Source organism: Denticeps clupeoides, chromosome 5 (assembly GCF_900700375.1).
Source record: "Denticeps clupeoides chromosome 5, fDenClu1.1, whole genome shotgun sequence".
Classification (NCBI taxonomy): domain Eukaryota; kingdom Metazoa; phylum Chordata; class Actinopteri; order Clupeiformes; family Denticipitidae; genus Denticeps; species Denticeps clupeoides.
In genome coordinates, this window is record NC_041711.1 from 16,372,386 (window position 1) to 16,389,252 (window position 16,867).

At 41.7% G+C, this 16,867-nt stretch overlaps 1 long non-coding RNA gene and 1 other non-coding gene across 2 annotated transcripts; one reads left to right on the plus strand and one right to left on the minus strand.

Annotated features, from left to right (window-relative positions):
* Window positions 1-2,882: 2,882 nt before the first annotated feature.
* LOC114790237 (uncharacterized) lies at window positions 2,883-15,760 on the minus strand. The gene is made up of 5 exons (XR_003749785.1): window positions 15,000-15,760; window positions 14,315-14,418; window positions 10,701-10,802; window positions 6,093-6,177; window positions 2,883-5,874 (listed from the first exon to the last, which is right to left on the minus strand). It is a non-coding gene; the product is annotated as an uncharacterized LOC114790237 (long non-coding RNA).
* LOC114791437 (U1 spliceosomal RNA) lies at window positions 15,690-15,851 on the plus strand. The gene has a single exon (XR_003750037.1). It is a non-coding gene; the product is annotated as a U1 spliceosomal RNA (small nuclear RNA).
* The last annotated feature ends 1,016 nt before the right edge of the window (window positions 15,852-16,867 follow it).

The window sequence follows — 16,867 nt, forward strand, 5'->3', positions numbered from 1 at the left end:
TATAAATCTGTCCTTGAACATACTCCTCTGAGTATCTTTAAGCATAATAAATCGGTAGCACAACATCATTTTTTCTAACATTTTCAGTGTCTGTTTCTAATGCATTCAAACCATTTTCCCCCATATAAACCAACTTTTAAATGTAGTGTAGTTATATCTCAGATTTTTCACATTTCTTTGTTCACAGAGAACAAGAATATTAGAGCAGAGTTTTAACCATTGAGTATTTAGTAAGAAAGAGTGAAAGAGACTTCCCCAGAACAGATAATACAAGGAGTCCCCAGCTCTTCTTATGGCCTTAGATAATCATGTCTGACCAAGATTCCACTCTGTAAATGTCCAGGCGCATTGCTGGACAACCGCAGGACATGAGAGGCTGTAGAGGTATGAGACGTTGTTTAGAATGGCGTCGCTGCTTTTTGGACGTCGTTCTCATGAGTTTATGGCAGGGAATGACAGGAATGTTCCACTTCAGTTATCAAAATATGTACATCTCAGGATATTTTTACCCTTCGAATCAACACAGCAGCAATGCTCCTAACGTCTTCCCAAGTCCATGTGATCACACGACAGTTTAATTTTTTTTGCCCAGACAAATAGTCTTCATTCTTAAGCCTGTGGTATGAGGGCACATAAAATACCTTTTAAGGCATTCCCATGGTCTGAGGTAACAGAAACAATGATTCATGCCCTCATCATGTTAATCCCCCACCCCACACACTAATGATTTGAGGGAAAATCTTGAAAAGAAATATACCACCTTGAAATTCCCCTCAGCGCTCTGATTGGCATCTTGATGTGGCACTTCATTAGATCAAAAACCCAGCTGCTGGTGGGACTGCCTCATGCTGTAATGGAAATAAACTTGATCCCTCACTTTAATTAGAAGAATATCACACAACAAAGTATCCAACATCATAATGTGCCTTTGTGTCATCTAATGCCCCTAAACACTCATTGTATGCCATTGTCAGGTGTGTTCCCGTCTGACAGGCACCAGAGAGCACTTCTTTGTCTGTTTGCGCAGCTTTGGGGATTGACACCAGTATTTCAATGAAGTGAACATAAAGCAAGATCTACGGTTTACCATCCAATATAATCCTATAGACGTCGGGATCCCCACAAGATGTTATTCAGACCTTGTCACCGGGAGGTTGAGAAGCAATCAAAACGAGCAGGTGGATTGTCCGCAGAATAGAAGCCGGGCCCCCCATTGTCCGAGCCACCAGTGCACAACAGCACAATAACTATGAGGTGGACCATCCCCCCCTCTTCCTGCCGAGGGGCCATACGCTGAAAATGTACACTGTGTCTCAGAAGAGCAGCATTCTTAAAACCGTGATTCTGGACTTGTTTGTTAATAGGATCATTTTTTTTCCCCCCACAAACTATTTTGAACTCTAAGGGCAAATGAGCTTTGGGCGTGCGTTATTACACGCAGAGAACATGCACACTGTTTGATCGCTGCCACGTGGGGAATTATTAAGAGAATAAGCTGATTTGTTGTATTTCCATTGTTATCATCTGTTGTGTATTTGTGATTTGGCCGGAGGAGGAAATATCGATCCTATGACAATGTTAAGGGAAAAACAAGCCATTATTAAAACAAAAAATTAGGTGGTAGCCACCATTACACTTGTCAGTATGAAAAATGAACAATTATGATCTAAAATGGAGTGCATATTGTATTGTATGTGATTAGGGACCATAATTAAAACCATTTTCTGTGTAATGCTTTATGGAAGGTGAACTCAGGCTTTGTCTCTCTCTCACACACACACACACACACACACACACGTGCGCCCTTACACAAACAGAAAGCGGTGTTGTTATCCGTGGCTGCTCTGAGACTCTTGCAATAATCCGGCACCTAGACGGCATGCTTTCAGTCTGAGTCAGGGTCCTTGCTTTCATCCTGGACAGGGGACTGCTGCAGGAGCGCCGCCTTCCTGTCACAGCCAGATAAGCGGTAGATGAGTAACAAACTCAATGGCATCACCTCTGAAAATAACCAGTAGGATCTGAGCCCGCTTTAGTTGACACTCACAATGTAAGATTATCAGACTTTGTTCTTAAGGCTCCAGCTTCAGACCTCAGACCTCGTCTAATAGTTCTGGGCACACTTACGGGTGGACTGTGAGAATTCAGGATTACAATAAAAAGCTCCTTATTTATTAAAGATAATAACCTGATGCTGAACATTACTGCTGCTTAGTGTTGAGTTGTGTGGATCTTTTTCTGGGCTTTCCCCGAAAACACAGGGTCAGGATCTATAATTTGTTCTATTCACAATTGCTTAAGAATTTTGGCATCTGCGTAGGTCCTCTGGCTTTTAAGACAGACCGCATCCATTGTGCCACCAAACGTTCCAGATGGCCCAGAACAGCCGCTGTTCCTTCAACGATTCAAGCCCAAGTTTCAGTTGATGTACAAAGCCCTATCTTACCTTCATGCATATTCATGTTGGATGCTCATTAAGAGTTACGACTGCTTTGCTTCATTTGAATATTCATAATGAATGAAGCTCATGAGGGTGACGTCTTCTGGTCTCATGAATATTCATGTACAACAGGCCTGAAGGTTCAGGACTTGCAGGCTTATGAAAACATATTTCATGGCTCATCTGTGGAGGACACATCTCCTTTACTTCAAGTAATAGCAGTGAGATGACAAAAAGTTCTGTTTGTTCTGCAGCATGTTCCTGGCAAAATGACTCCCTGTTTACTGGAAAGGGGTGAAAAAGTAGTGATCTAAAACAGATGCTGTAAAATTAAAAATACCATTTTTTATTATGTAACACTGTATGGCACTAATCAAGCATAATTTTTTTACTGTTTTTTTACTGTTTCACAGTAAATATTAATATGGCAATGCGTGTTAAATGTAGGGTAAAAAGATAAGATAAACAGTTTGTCATAAACGTGCTCAGAGCAACAAGAAAAATAGACATTAAGACAATAAAAGTTTAAAAGAACAGTGGTAATATTAAAAATGATTATAATAATTTAGATTATGGCTATATGACTCATTTGTACAATGTAACGAACATCTATAACTATAACAGATATAATAAAAAACAGGTTATTACTGCAAGTGGTTATGAAAAGTTTTTATGCCATGAATACTGGCATCATGTGATGGGGGTGGGGTGTGAATACAAACTTTCAATAATCATACCAGTGAGTAATATAAAGCAAATGGAAAAGTGCATGTGGGGTGAATTCTACACTTCTGGTCTGATCCCACCGAAGATCTACTGAAGTACAAATATCTGAACATTCGCCTATGAAGCAGAAGACACAGGTTCAAACCCCACTTTGCTCCCGGAGAACTGTCCCTGTAACTACTGATTATAAGCTGCTCCGGATAAGGGCTTCTGCTAAATGCCATAAATGTAAACGTAAATGAAAATCTTAACGGTGCAAAAAAGGCTAAAGGTGTATCTGGACACCCAGTTCATGACAGATTTCTGCATGCAGATAACTTGTTGTGTAGCTTCTGACCTTGGGGAAGAGATGGCAGCATGAAGTACTGTGTGAGGGACCACATACGCCCCTTCAGGCAATGCAAATACTTTGAGGAACAATCAACGTTTATCCGAATTTCAATCTGACTGACTATTGTGTCATGGACAAGAAAAAACAACAACTCTGGATGTGCAAAGTATTATCCATTATTATCCATTAAATGTTGTGGTTGATTGGTGTCTAAAATAAGAATGGAACCAGCACAGCTATTAAAATAGTTCACAGACGCAGATGCATTCCCTTATCAGCAGAATTTATAGTATCCCTCCAGAAAATGAAAGTCCGGGTGATTTAAACAGCACTAGGAATCTCTTCCAAGGACAGGCCTCAGCACATTCCCGTGAGAGGAGCCACAAAAGTGTTTGAGCAAAGCCCAGGAAGTAAGCAGCAGGCATGCTGTCCTCCTTTTCTCTCTCCAGTCCCCCCTGTTTTACTAGGGTGCTGTGCTGCTGTACTGTGGCTCTCCCTTCTGCGGGGTACATACTTTGAGAGGTTTCATTAGTTCCACAGGTTAACCCCTCAGGGTGCCATTTTTCTCTCTGTATGTAGATTTGGTGAGGGGTCAGGGGGCATTGATCCCCACTGTGCACCATTGCTGCCTCAGGATTGTCCCATTGATGCCAAAATACACGACCCACCTGGCCTGTGACAAACAGGGTGGAGCTGGACGCATGTTCCCGTGTCCTGCCGAGCGGCCACCGCCAGCAGGGTGCTGTAAGTGTGTAGGCGCGCGAACATAGGGTGCTTATTGTGTATGAGGAAAGGCCTGTCAAAGTGTGGAGCGTGATGGAATTTGAGCTCTAACACCTGAAGATTAACGGCACATTCCTGGTGGTGGGTAATCGCAGCGCGGAGAACAGTGATGCGTTGTGTGTGTGCGCGCGTGGTGGATTGCAGCACCCCCATCCCAGAAAACTTCAGATGTCGCAGTACAGAGTAACTGGGTTTGCTTTCTTACGGGTCAGCAGCAGACCAGTACACCGTGTCGGGGGTTCAAGGCCTCATGGTTCGATAACTTACTGGTATGAGTGACATCATTGGTCGAAAAGGTGGTTGCTTAGCGATGGCAAGGCACGTTTAAATAAAGGGGCCTTAAACAAACACACACAAAACAGCCTCCAACTCTTAATTGGTTCATGCAATGCTATGCAAATTAAGCTCCTTTTGTGTTTTTTTTTTTTTTTTTTTTTAGGCAAAACCATACATTTAAGGCCTGAGCTTGTAAACATGAAGTCCAACCAATCCAAATGGCGTCCAGGGGAGACAAAACAAAAGCCTACATATGGCATTTCATACATTTTAATGCCAATAATGTAATATTGGCACCAGAATGCTGCATTTCTTTCCAAGTAACCTTCACTGATTAAGTCTGCTCCTGAGCATTCGTTACAGATTGGACACGTTGTCATGTAATTGCTTCATCTTAAAGCAGTGTCCTGGTACTCTTTGTATAATCTAATTTTAACTTAATTGGGTGCTACCAGACAAACAATGAATAGTTGTGCATTTTCTGCATTAAGGCCAAGCGACTACTGGCATGCAGCAGCCTTATTTATCTTAAATGCATTTGCATAACTAATTGCTCTCAATGGTGGCCCAAAACAGCTCAGCCAATGTCTCATGTTCTGGGTTAACCTTCCCTGATTCCCAGATTGCTGACTGACCCGGTAGTCACACGTGTCTGAATGGGTGAAGCACAGCACTGCACACCAAACAACAGCATGCAGTAGATGGCAAGCGTTCAAGAGCAGAGCCCTTAAAGGAGCCGCCTCTAATCTGGGGCCAATGAGGGTTCATTAGTGGACGGGACCGCGGTGCTATGAAGCACGTTGCCCGCAGATTTCAGATAGCCAAACATAAACAAATATTGGCAGCGGAGTCTGCGCAATTGAGTGCGTGACTTCTGGATTTCTCTCTTGTTCCCTCAGGCATTTATCTGTGGTTCTGGACGCTGATTAAGGTAAATTATCAGTGTTTGAATCTTTGCCACGTTCATTTCGTGTGAAACTGAAGAATTGGCACAACCACCCCCCCCCAAAGTGTTTTGGGGGGGTGAGTGCGTTTGTTATGAGGTGTGAGTGTGAATGAGATACAAAACTGAATCCTTGAGCTTGACACATGTTGACAGGCACAATTGAGAAGACCCCCCGAGCCCCCCAAGCGGGCCAGAACAGAGGGGCCGCAGTGTCTGTATGCTCCATGCGCGGGGGCCCGGCACACTGAGGCTCTGTCTTTCTCAGCATCCACGTCCATCAGCCTGGCCTCAGCGCCGCACAACACTGTCCATCACAGCACAGTGTCCGCCCCAGCAGGCGAGGGCCCACGGCCATTCATGCCGCCGACCATCCTGTCCAAACACAGAGGGCTGTGAGAGACGTCCTGCCCTGTAATCTCAGCCGGCTTCGCAGAAATGAGCTAATCACACAGGGAGCCCTGACACACAAATGCGACGTCTGATTAGAAATGCAAGTTATCACTGGTCCCAAGGAAGAGTCATGAAATCCATACAAAACAGCGCATTCCCCCGGTGGCGCGGCATGCTGCTTCCAGGAAAAAAACACCTACCTGCAGGTTTACGAGCCTCTTGCGTCTGCGGCCGACACGTGGCACCTTCGACGGACCTCCTCTGCGTGTTACAGAAAAGAAACACCTGAAACAAGAGAAATAAATCATCAGACAAACTCTGTGCTCCAAAAAATACACTGTGAGAAAAGAAGCTTTGTTTGCCCGGCCTTCTAATCACCATTGAACGGGACAGAAACCAGCTGCGTCTGCGATATGAAAGGGTTCATTTCACACGAAAAGCAGGTGAGAAGCCTCGCCGATCGCTTTGATGACTTGAAGTGACTTCTACATACAAAATGGCTTTTTATTATTTTGCCTCCAGCACGGATGAAATATTACACAGCCCAGGGCGTAGCTCCGGTGTGTGTGTGTGAGACTGACGCGTACCTGACGCGGCTACCGCCGGGAGATGGATGAACCCGAGTTACATGCGCTTTTGGTGTTAAGTGATACGCACCCCTGGCGCAAGAGCCAAAACTGCCAAAGAAAGTCGTTTTTTTTTTCCCCTCTAGAATTCTGGGACCTTCCGATTGGATGAAAATTCATGTTGTTGATTACCAATATCACAGATGTCTAGATTTCATTCTAGATTCTTAACTGATGGATTCATTAAAAAGTTTACATTAATTCAATGTTACATAGGTATGGTAGGGAAGTGCAAAATGTCTATATACCTTGTCTATTCTGGCAAGTGCCTGGTGGGAAAATGAACATTCAAATAATCCAACACTGTAAATAAGTGTACGGTAGGTGATAAATTCACTGTTGGAAGAGAACGGCTTGTGTTGTTTTTAAGTGTCCTACTTTTGCACTTGGTTGTTTTGAACTGGTGTAATTTTAGAAGGTGGAAACTAGTAATTTCCAGTTTGTAGTATCTGCTGTACACAGCGGTACACACACCCCTCCCTCAGAACTGTTTGCCCGTTTTTTTGGCAAATTTGTAGATATGGTGGTACAAATATGCACTTTGGAGATTTACAACAAACACACAAGTTGAAGAGATTTGCGTGGCACAACATATGAAGATGTGTAAATAAAAAATATTAGTCGGGCATGTACAGAACATCTTACTGTGCAGGGTAAAGATGATATAAGAAGGTAAAAATGTCCATGAAATGTATAACTTTTTTTACGAAAAAGAAACAAAATAAATGAACAAATGTTAGACAACACCAGAGAATTCCAGTTTAAGCAATTCTAAAAGTTTTGTTTTGTTTGGTTTTAAGTCAAAGTGTGTGTGTGTGTACAGTTTGGACACACCTTCTCATTCGATGTGTTTTCTTTATATTCATGACCATTTACATTGGTAGATTCTCACTGAAGTCATCAAAACTATAAATGAACATATGTGGAGTTATGTGAAATAACTGAAAAAATGTTTTATATTCTAGTTTCTTCAAAATAGCCGCCCTTTGAGACCTGGCCTCCACAGTCACGGACCTGAACCCAAGAGAGATGGTTTGGGGTGAGCTGGACCGCAGAGTGAAGGCAAAGGGGCCAACAAGTTCTAAACACCTCTGGGAACTCCTTCAAGACTGTTGGAAAAGCATTTCAGGTGACGACCTCTTGAAGCTCATCGAGAGAATGCCAAAAGTGGGCAAAGCAGTTATCAGAGCAAAGGGTGACTATTTTGAAGAAACTAGAATATAAAACATGTTTTCAGTTATTTCACTTGTTAAGTACATAACTCCACATGTGTTCATTCAAAGTTTTGATGCCTTCAGTGAGAATCTACCAATGCAAATAGTCATGGAAATAAAGAAAACACACTGAATGAGAAGGTGTGTCCAAAATGTTTGGCCTGTATGTTAATTAAAGTATGTTCCAGCTCCATTGCACCTGTTTTTGTATATGACAGTAGCCATTTAAAGAAAGAACCTGCTTGTGTGAGTGGTGATTTTGGTACACATGTTTCCGTAGCTCCTGCTGGAGGGTAGAAGTTGAAAACGGTTGTGTCCAGGCTGAGAGGAATCTGTAATGTGTGAGTGACAGAGAGAGACTAAGAGAGAGAAATTGAGTTGGAAAAGCTGACTAGTGAGAGAATCGGATTGGCAGAAGGCTGGATTCCTGAAACACGTCTCCCAGGCCAAAGTTTAGGCCTGATTGTGAGGGGAATACCAAGCAAGAGGCTGTGTGTGATGGGAACAATAGCGAATGGGTATATTGTGCCAGCTCGGGTTTCAAAGAGCATGAAAAAGTGCCCATCGCCACTGGCCCCTGCTGCACATCCTCAAACATGACATAAAGGTATATTGTGATGGTAATCATGTAGATAAAATTGGTGAATGCAGTGTTTAATACCTTACAAGGGCATCAACAGATTTTAGCAAAATAAAGAAATAGAGGTCCTTCTTGGACACCGGCTGAAAGATGGTGATGATGAAAGGGATGATAAGATCTTAGAAATTATGAGAAACTTCTGCATGGGCTAAAAACTAATTATGTGTATTTTGACTCTCTGTGTAAGCTAAATTAAAATACATCTCTCCTCAGTGTAGACTAAATTAATGGATGAATAAATCCTATGGATTGGCTATAATTTGCAGATAAAAGCACCACACCAGAGCAAACCCATTGTTTGTTAAAGCCTATTTGTGCTCAGACTGTGACTCAGCCTTTGATAAAAAAAAATAAATAAAGATTTTCTTGTGTTGGTCACTGCAGCTCCTAAATCAACTAGATTTGATTCACCTTACATTTTCGGTGGCACGTGTTGTAAATTATGTTTTCAGTGTGTACATTTTAAAGAAGAGGCTAAGGACTGTTGAAAATAAAAAAGTAAAAGTAAATTCTCATTTACAAAACTGCACAAGCTCGGTGCTGCTTATGTTCTGAGAGTCACTGAGAACTGTAACAAAATTATAACTGGGCTAAATTTCAAGCCAGTAGCCAAACAATGTAATATTTATCCAAAACACCCATCCAAAGTCAGGCAGTAGGTCAGTTAGGGGCAAATAGCAGTAAGTGTAATCTAGTCTCAATGAAGAAAAAAAGAGCAAAAGCGAACAAAAACGGGGCCCACAAAGCACAGGAGAAAAGTTCAGAAAACAACGAGATTCAAATGTTGAAGTTGAGCATTTGAGTTACATACATGTTATACTGTACATAGTAAAATGAAACACAGTTTCTCCGGAACCTGCCGCTACATGTAACATTTAAACAATTAAAAAAAGTTCCATAAAACAAACGTGTGACCATAAAAAAAAAATTTTTGCATGTGTGACAGACAAACTGGGCTACATATAATGCAAACAGGCAGCACGGTAACATTTAGCAAAAAACATGAAGACACCAGACAGCGCTAAACTAGTGAAATGAATAATAAATGTGCAAAGTAAAAATAGTGCAAATACTGCTGTGCAAGGCAGCTGTGATGGGCTGTGTGGAGCAATTACATTGGAAAAGCTTTGTGACAAAAAATAAACCCTTATATACTTTCTGTTGACTATATTATTTGTAGTTTTTTTTTTTAAGGTTTGGAGAGTGTTCCTCTGTGAATATCACTGGTATCTGGCACTGGTATCAAATTACGTAAAAATGTAAACAGACTGTCATGTTTTACGCAAGTAGACAATACCGTGCTGGAATTATCAAATGGGCCTTTATAGGCCTTAGGAGCCCTAAGCCCTGTTTGCTGAAACATGCAAACATGCAGTTTATGAACACGCAGAATGCTTCACATTCCGCATTGAAAGCAGGGAGCGAAGTCAAAGCCATGAAACAAATTAGGTTCAAGTGGATGAGAAATGTGAACTTAAAAGGTCATAAGTAATTAGGTTTAGAAAAGATCTAGTCATTCTGATGGTAAAATAAGGTGTTCGTCATGTACAACATGTGCATTTGAAAACCAAGTGCAAAATCCTGTTTCTTAAAAAAATGAAAGAGGACAGCAGGCTGGCTGTCGATCTCATACCTCTACTGCCGCTGCAGGGCCTGACCTACAGATGAATTATACTGACATGTTTGAGTGGCGTGGTGTCATACCTTGTACCAATCCACGTGTCCTGTGATTAATCTGCCCGAGGGGCACCCCCCCTCCCCCCACCCCTCATAGGCTCACTTTTTGTCTTTGTTTCACCCCCACCCCCCCAGAGCTGAATTGTTCACAGCATACATTAGCATATTACAGTTTTTCTCAGCTGCTTTGGTGCATTTCTCACAACAGACTTAACATTTGCATAACAGCGAGTGCATTTCTCAAAACACTCGCTGTGCATACGGAAAAACATCATGGATGACTAGCAAAAGCAGGTAACCTCTTCAAAATCATTTGTCCATGACTCAAAAGGATTTATTTACATCGCTGAATATGTCAGTCCCTTAAAAATGCCAAGTCCATGAATGATCGAATGCACAGAACATCTGAATGACAAGTGTGTGTGTGTCCACTTAACAAGCCTATTCAAGGCAGGAGTGAGGTGAAACCAACTTGGAGTATAAATATTTGGTTCTGTGGATACAGAATGAAACGTATCTACCTTAAAGAAAGAAAGTACAGTTGCTTCCAGACATTTGAATGACAAGGATAGGAAACATATTTATTTTTTATTGATTGCACATCAGCCTAGCAAGCAGTGTCATTTGTGTATGTGGATTAAGCTTATATACCTTCCACCTCAAAGCTGAGAAGAACTCCTCCATTGGGTTGAGTATTTGGAATATGGAGATAGGAATTCCATCAGCATCCTGGGATGGTTGGCAAGCCATTGTCTGATTAGGTTGGAAAAATGGAAACTCACATTAACACAAATTATCACATTTTCCTTGACCAATCTCCTCTTCAGGAATGAGATCGCCCGTAGATGGTGTTTAAGAAGGTCAGCAGATGTTGGATGTTGGATATAAACACACACACACACACACACACACACACACACTTGACAGCCAATGATATCTTGTTGAGCATTTTTGACTGCAATGACTTGGACAATGAAAAATGGACAAGTTTGTCTAGAGTGTAAGACTATGCAAAAGAGGGCTACATAATGCATTCTGATCATCATGACATAGCATGACATAGCTGAGAATTGCACATAAGCATCTGCTTGTGAGTAAACTAAAGCAATTGCAACATGACCAAAACACACAGAAATTGTTGTTATGATGTGCACAACAGACTAAAGGTTGTGGGAATTGAACCAGCAATTCTATTATGAAAAATGCACCCAAGTTACTGAGAAAATGCCAATGACCTTTCACCTTCCTCGTCCATGAAACATCCCTCCACCAAATTCCACACCTTCTCCATCACAGTACAAAAATTAACCTGTGCACTATGCTTTTCAACCTTATAAGGCACAAGACCCCTGGAAATTGCTAAAAGCCTGTTTTTACTAAAGAGTGCCGACTGCACCGCCTGAAAACATACATTATACATCAAATTGAAACATTGCTCCAAATTTTCTCTTGCTGTCAACATAACTTTGTTTGTTTTTAAACAACAACTAAACAAGCAAATGCATAAAATGTCAAATAATTGTAATATAATGTATTTCTGCTTGCTCTAAGTGCATTGCCTGATTTCCATAAGAAATGGCTATAGCGTTTCAAAAGCCATTTTGTGCCCATTGTTTCAGCTCTGCAGCTGTCATTTGCCGAGCATTATGCATTCTTCATTCTCCTATGCAAATTTCTGCAAGGGACAATTTTTTTACAATAAGCACTCCAGCAACTAACAGAAACCCTTTTATGGCACAAACCCCAGGGAGCTATACGCTCTGCCAAGTCAAACAATGGCTTATTGCACCAACTGAGCCTGTCTCTCGCTGTAATACGGCATGAAGTTCACAGCACACTGAAGCCAACACACACACACACAGAACACCTGGTCTCACGCCGACTCACAATTAAACAAGATATCAATCAACATTGACCAAAAATAATGTAATACGATAGACAGACAGACAGACAGACAGACAGATAGATAGATAGACAGATAGATAGACAGATAGATAGATAGATAGATAGATAGATAGATAGATAGATAGATAGATAGATAGATAGATAGATAGATAGATAGATAGATAGATATGAAATGAGTTCCTTCACACACTGGACTTGTGTGGCAGGGTAATATTGGTCTTTACTGGGTTCTTTTACGTATCCCACTATGTGGCCAGGGGCAAATCCTCTCTTTGGACAAGCAAAGTCAACTAAAATTGGGTTATTGGAGACCTGGGGCTGAAAATTAAGGCCACTAGGAATCCAAAAAGGGGGGAGAACAAAAAGAATAAAAATAGTGCCATTTGCTTCCAAAAAAATTGTACCTTATGGAAATAAACTCATGTTTGAACCCCCTAAAATCCAAATTTGTACCCAAATAAAAAAGAAAGCCTTGCAACACATGAGGGGAATTGCATATTGAGCTGATGTGCATTTTATTATAAAAGTCATATCATGCAGAAGAGGTTCTCCAGAATCTGGAGGTCAGAGGAACAGCCTCAGGGCAAAATCAATATGACACATGTAAGAGATCAGACTAAATTGTTCAGCCTGTAGGAGGAAATGGCAGCCATGTAATGACCATTAAGGAACAGCAACATGACAGTAATGATGGTGCAATAAAAGGCATATTCCAAATGCATTAGCAACATTTTCTGATGATTCATGGGATCTCATAAACCTGCCAAAAAGAACAGCAAAGATACAAAACCAGATACCTGACTGTTGGAATGAATGGATAGTTGCCCAAGAAAGGAAATCTGCTTTCGAAAAAAACAAAAGTCTGGATAAAAGGATTGTAACTAATATAGTGTAACTTAATATTATACATACACATAAAGCATCTATTATTAAAGCACTTCTTTGAAAACTGTGATAAATTATGATGTCAGTTGATGAAACGGTATCTGAAGGTCTCATTATGGGAGATAAATGTTTAGCAGACCATGCAAACAATTGGCCATACTTATCTCTACCCTTCCATCTAAGGCTCATAAGCACATTCATTAAGGGTGCAGTGACAAATGTAAGATCATGCACCAAGGCGGTAGGATGGCTGGGGGTGAATCCCCCAACACAAACCCTGCTGATTCACATAGACCATCCCTCTCTTAAAAAGAAGACTCTATTTACAACAAACCATGCACTTTTTGTTGCAGACCTGTATAATGTAGACATTTTAAGAAAGAATAGTTCATTGGATCTGAATGGTTTCCATGGCACACCCACTTATTCACATTTATCCTATTTTAATGCTATAAGATTATTTAAGTGCGTTTTTAAACAAATCATTAATATTATTGAATTATTAATATCAATGTTAATTATTTGCTGTATACAATTTGAGAAAAATTCCACAATTTTTTTCACATTTGGATATCAGAACCGTTCAGAGAATCTAAAAATGTGCACGGTTAAATAAGTGATTGTCATGGCCAACGTACCACCTCCAGCCCACCAGAGGGAGCAAGATCAGCCAGGATGACAGCGACCCGGAAGCGGAAGTGAGTGGGGTCAGTGTCCAGAATAAAAGTCAGGTGGCCAGGGGGGGCGCTGCCCGCTCTTTGGCAAATTCTATTCTCAGAGATGCTAGACTTCTTTGTAGCACCTTTGACCACGACCTCTGCCTTCAGTTTGCCTGCCCCCTTTTGCAACGACAACATCTGTATGCTGCCCCACCTTCCGGCCACCCATGGCCAAGCAACAGCGTCTGCCTGTGCCACCCAAGACGACCCCCCCATCCATGTCTGCGAGGGAGCCCCCGAACTCGCGTGATGACGGTGATATGGCTTTGCATATGGTATAAATAATGCATAGAACGTTGTTTATGTAACATAGAGTAAGAGTTTACATTAATTTAACTTCCGGACCTGATACAGCGTCCCGTTGTTGATGTGTATTCTGCGCTTCTCAGAAACAGCGCAAAGAAATACAAATACCTGCTGACTCACTAGACACAGCCATCTTAATGGTGATGCTTATTTTTAAATGTCACCACATCAGTGTCAATGAACCAGAAGTCTGGACCACACAAAACATGAGAAACATTCCACAGTGAATTAACAATGGCTATAAAGGTGGGCGTCTGTTTTGATGTTTTCTACTGAGTTTGTCTTCGGCCCTTGTTCCTTAGCGGCCCCGGATTTGTGCTGCCCCCTTTCACTGTCTTGGGACACAAATAGTTTCTCTCTCGGGGTCATTCCACTCGCTGACTCTCCAGGCTGGCCAGCGGGCTGCACTGCTGGAGAGGGCCTGGGAGTGAAGTGGTTGTTTCCTCTTACCTCCTTTTATCTGCACACACCAGGTATGCGAAGCGCCACGGAAGAAGCCAGGCTGGTTGCCGATCCTGGCCGCGATGACTGCATTGTGTTTGGGGTAGACAGCACTGAATTGTGGGTAAGCACAAAAACAATAAGAGTGTATACCCTCATGCACACGTGAGTGTGTGTGTGTGTGTGTGTGTGTGTCCATGTGTGTGTCTGTGGGGAAGAAATCAACATACAGACACATCAACAGCCACCAGGGGATCAGGAGTGACCAATGGTGACCTTTCCAAATTAACCCACTGCATGAGGAGAATATGCTCAGCACCACAAGTAATGTTGTGACACATGAGCACAAGAGATTACAGCATCATCAATGATGCAGATTGTAAACTGGTTTCTGATATAAATCAGGACATGGCACTGTTTTCTTCAATCATGTTTCATCTCATGGAGTGGAGTACACAAACACACATGCACACTTCAGTGTTGGTACAGACCTAGAGTAATAAATAGTCAAAAGATAGCCCTGCCCCTAAACATATGGGTCTCTATTATATTCTTTAAAAAATCTTCTTTTATTGCTTTACACCATCTAAAAATGTAACATCTTCCCACCTTTATAAAGTCGTCTGGTCTTTACTTCTTCGTAAGTTCACGAATACACACACGCACACAGACAAAAAAACCTTCAGAGAATTACTTGGAGCAGTTTCCTCTTTATCTCCCTGTATTATCCCTGGGTGGCTTTCATGTGAGCTTCCATCTCTTTCTCTTCCCCTCCATCATTTTGACTTCATGGTCCACTTCCCATTAGAAGGCCCTGGGGTGTTGACAAGAGCATATTTGATCATTGGGGTTCACATGGCAGACATACACTCTCATCTGTGCAAAGCAGAAACAGCCCTCATCCCCGCATTTGTTCCCGCACAGGTGATTCTCAAATAATGCAGCCTTTACAACCCTTGACAAAAAAAAGCAAAAAGGCTATAGTCGAGAGAAAAAGCAAGAATGCCTTTCATCCTCTTTCCTATTGATTTAGGACACTGCTGTACGCAAACACAATTTTCAATGGAGCTTTCTTTCACTCAAGATATTCCGATTGACATTCTAATCTTCCACTAATCTTGTGAACGGTGGACCTCTGTGGCAAAGGTTATGGACAAATTTCAGTTTTTCTTACATTAAAGATAATGCATTTTATTACCTCTACACGATATCATACTTAATCAATGTAAGATGATCAATATCATGCTTATAGAATGTGTATTTGTGTGTGTAAATATTTAAATTCTTCATTTATACAGTTTGTTCTGTTTTTGTCATTATTGGGTAAGGTGGTTATTATATATTCACTCACATTTTTTTGTGGCATTACACCTCCATGTATCTAGTCCTTACCTGGCAGGGGAGATACTGTGATCAAGAAGGCGGTTCACCCAGTTGGAGGCTCAGCCATTGCACTTCGGCTTTGCTGACCCCTGCGAATTCCCCAAATCTGGGAATCTTGACTGCATAATTTCTGGTAGTGGGGGACTGCGTTCGCGCTCTCCAGTGGTGGCCTAACAGTTAAGGAAGCAGCCCCATAATCAGAAGATTGTTGGTTCAAATCCCAATCCGCCAAGGTGCCACTGAGGTGCCACTGAGCAAAGCACCGTCCCCACACACTGCTCCCCGGGTACCTGTCATGGCTGTCACTGCTCACTCAGGGTGGTGGGTTAAATGCAGAGCACAAATTTCGCTGTGTGCACCGTGTGCTGTGCTGCTGTGTATCACATGTGACAATCACTTCACTTTATCACTTTATTACAGGTGACCCACACTAGGATCACATGCTCATCAGAAACGTGTTTCGTCCGTAGTTCTGTACATGTGAGGAGTATGTCCCATTTGCTAATGGTTTAATTTTTACACCAGAGCCACGTGATCCTCCAGACAACATAACCCAGACACAAGCAACCAAGAGTACAACTGCCAAGACTTTTTGAAGATGTATGATGCCCCGCAAGGCACATAACACTGTGGTGGCCTTAAGGAGGACAACTAATCTCTTCAGGACGGTTGAATATCAAGTGCATTACTGCACATCAGACTTTAACTCTTAGTCGATGTGTGACCGGAGACATAACTTTGGGCATGTGCCTTGGATATTGTCATTCACACTTTTGCTTTCCGTGCTCACATACCTATCGTTTTCCAAGTTCCTTCCATTTTTGTGAACTTCAGCAAAAACAAAGAAATGGCAATTTACAGTCAAAACAAAGATGAGTTATACTAAGCAAACCGAGGAGAGGCAGATATATAAACAGGTGTCATATAGTTTGTTTCATCATTTGCCAGACCTACCACCTGATAAGCCAACAGAGGGAAAATATTTCATGATTGATATAGCCAGACAAAATAACACAAGAGATTAGACGTTGTGACCCAGACTACCACTCTGACACAATACAGAATAACAGTGTTTATGTTACTCGGTTTGTGGAAACCGCAGAATGCATGGGTTACATTTGCCTACAAAGTGTAAAGGTCTAACAGTATATTGCAGTTTGTTGAAAAGTGTCAGGACTT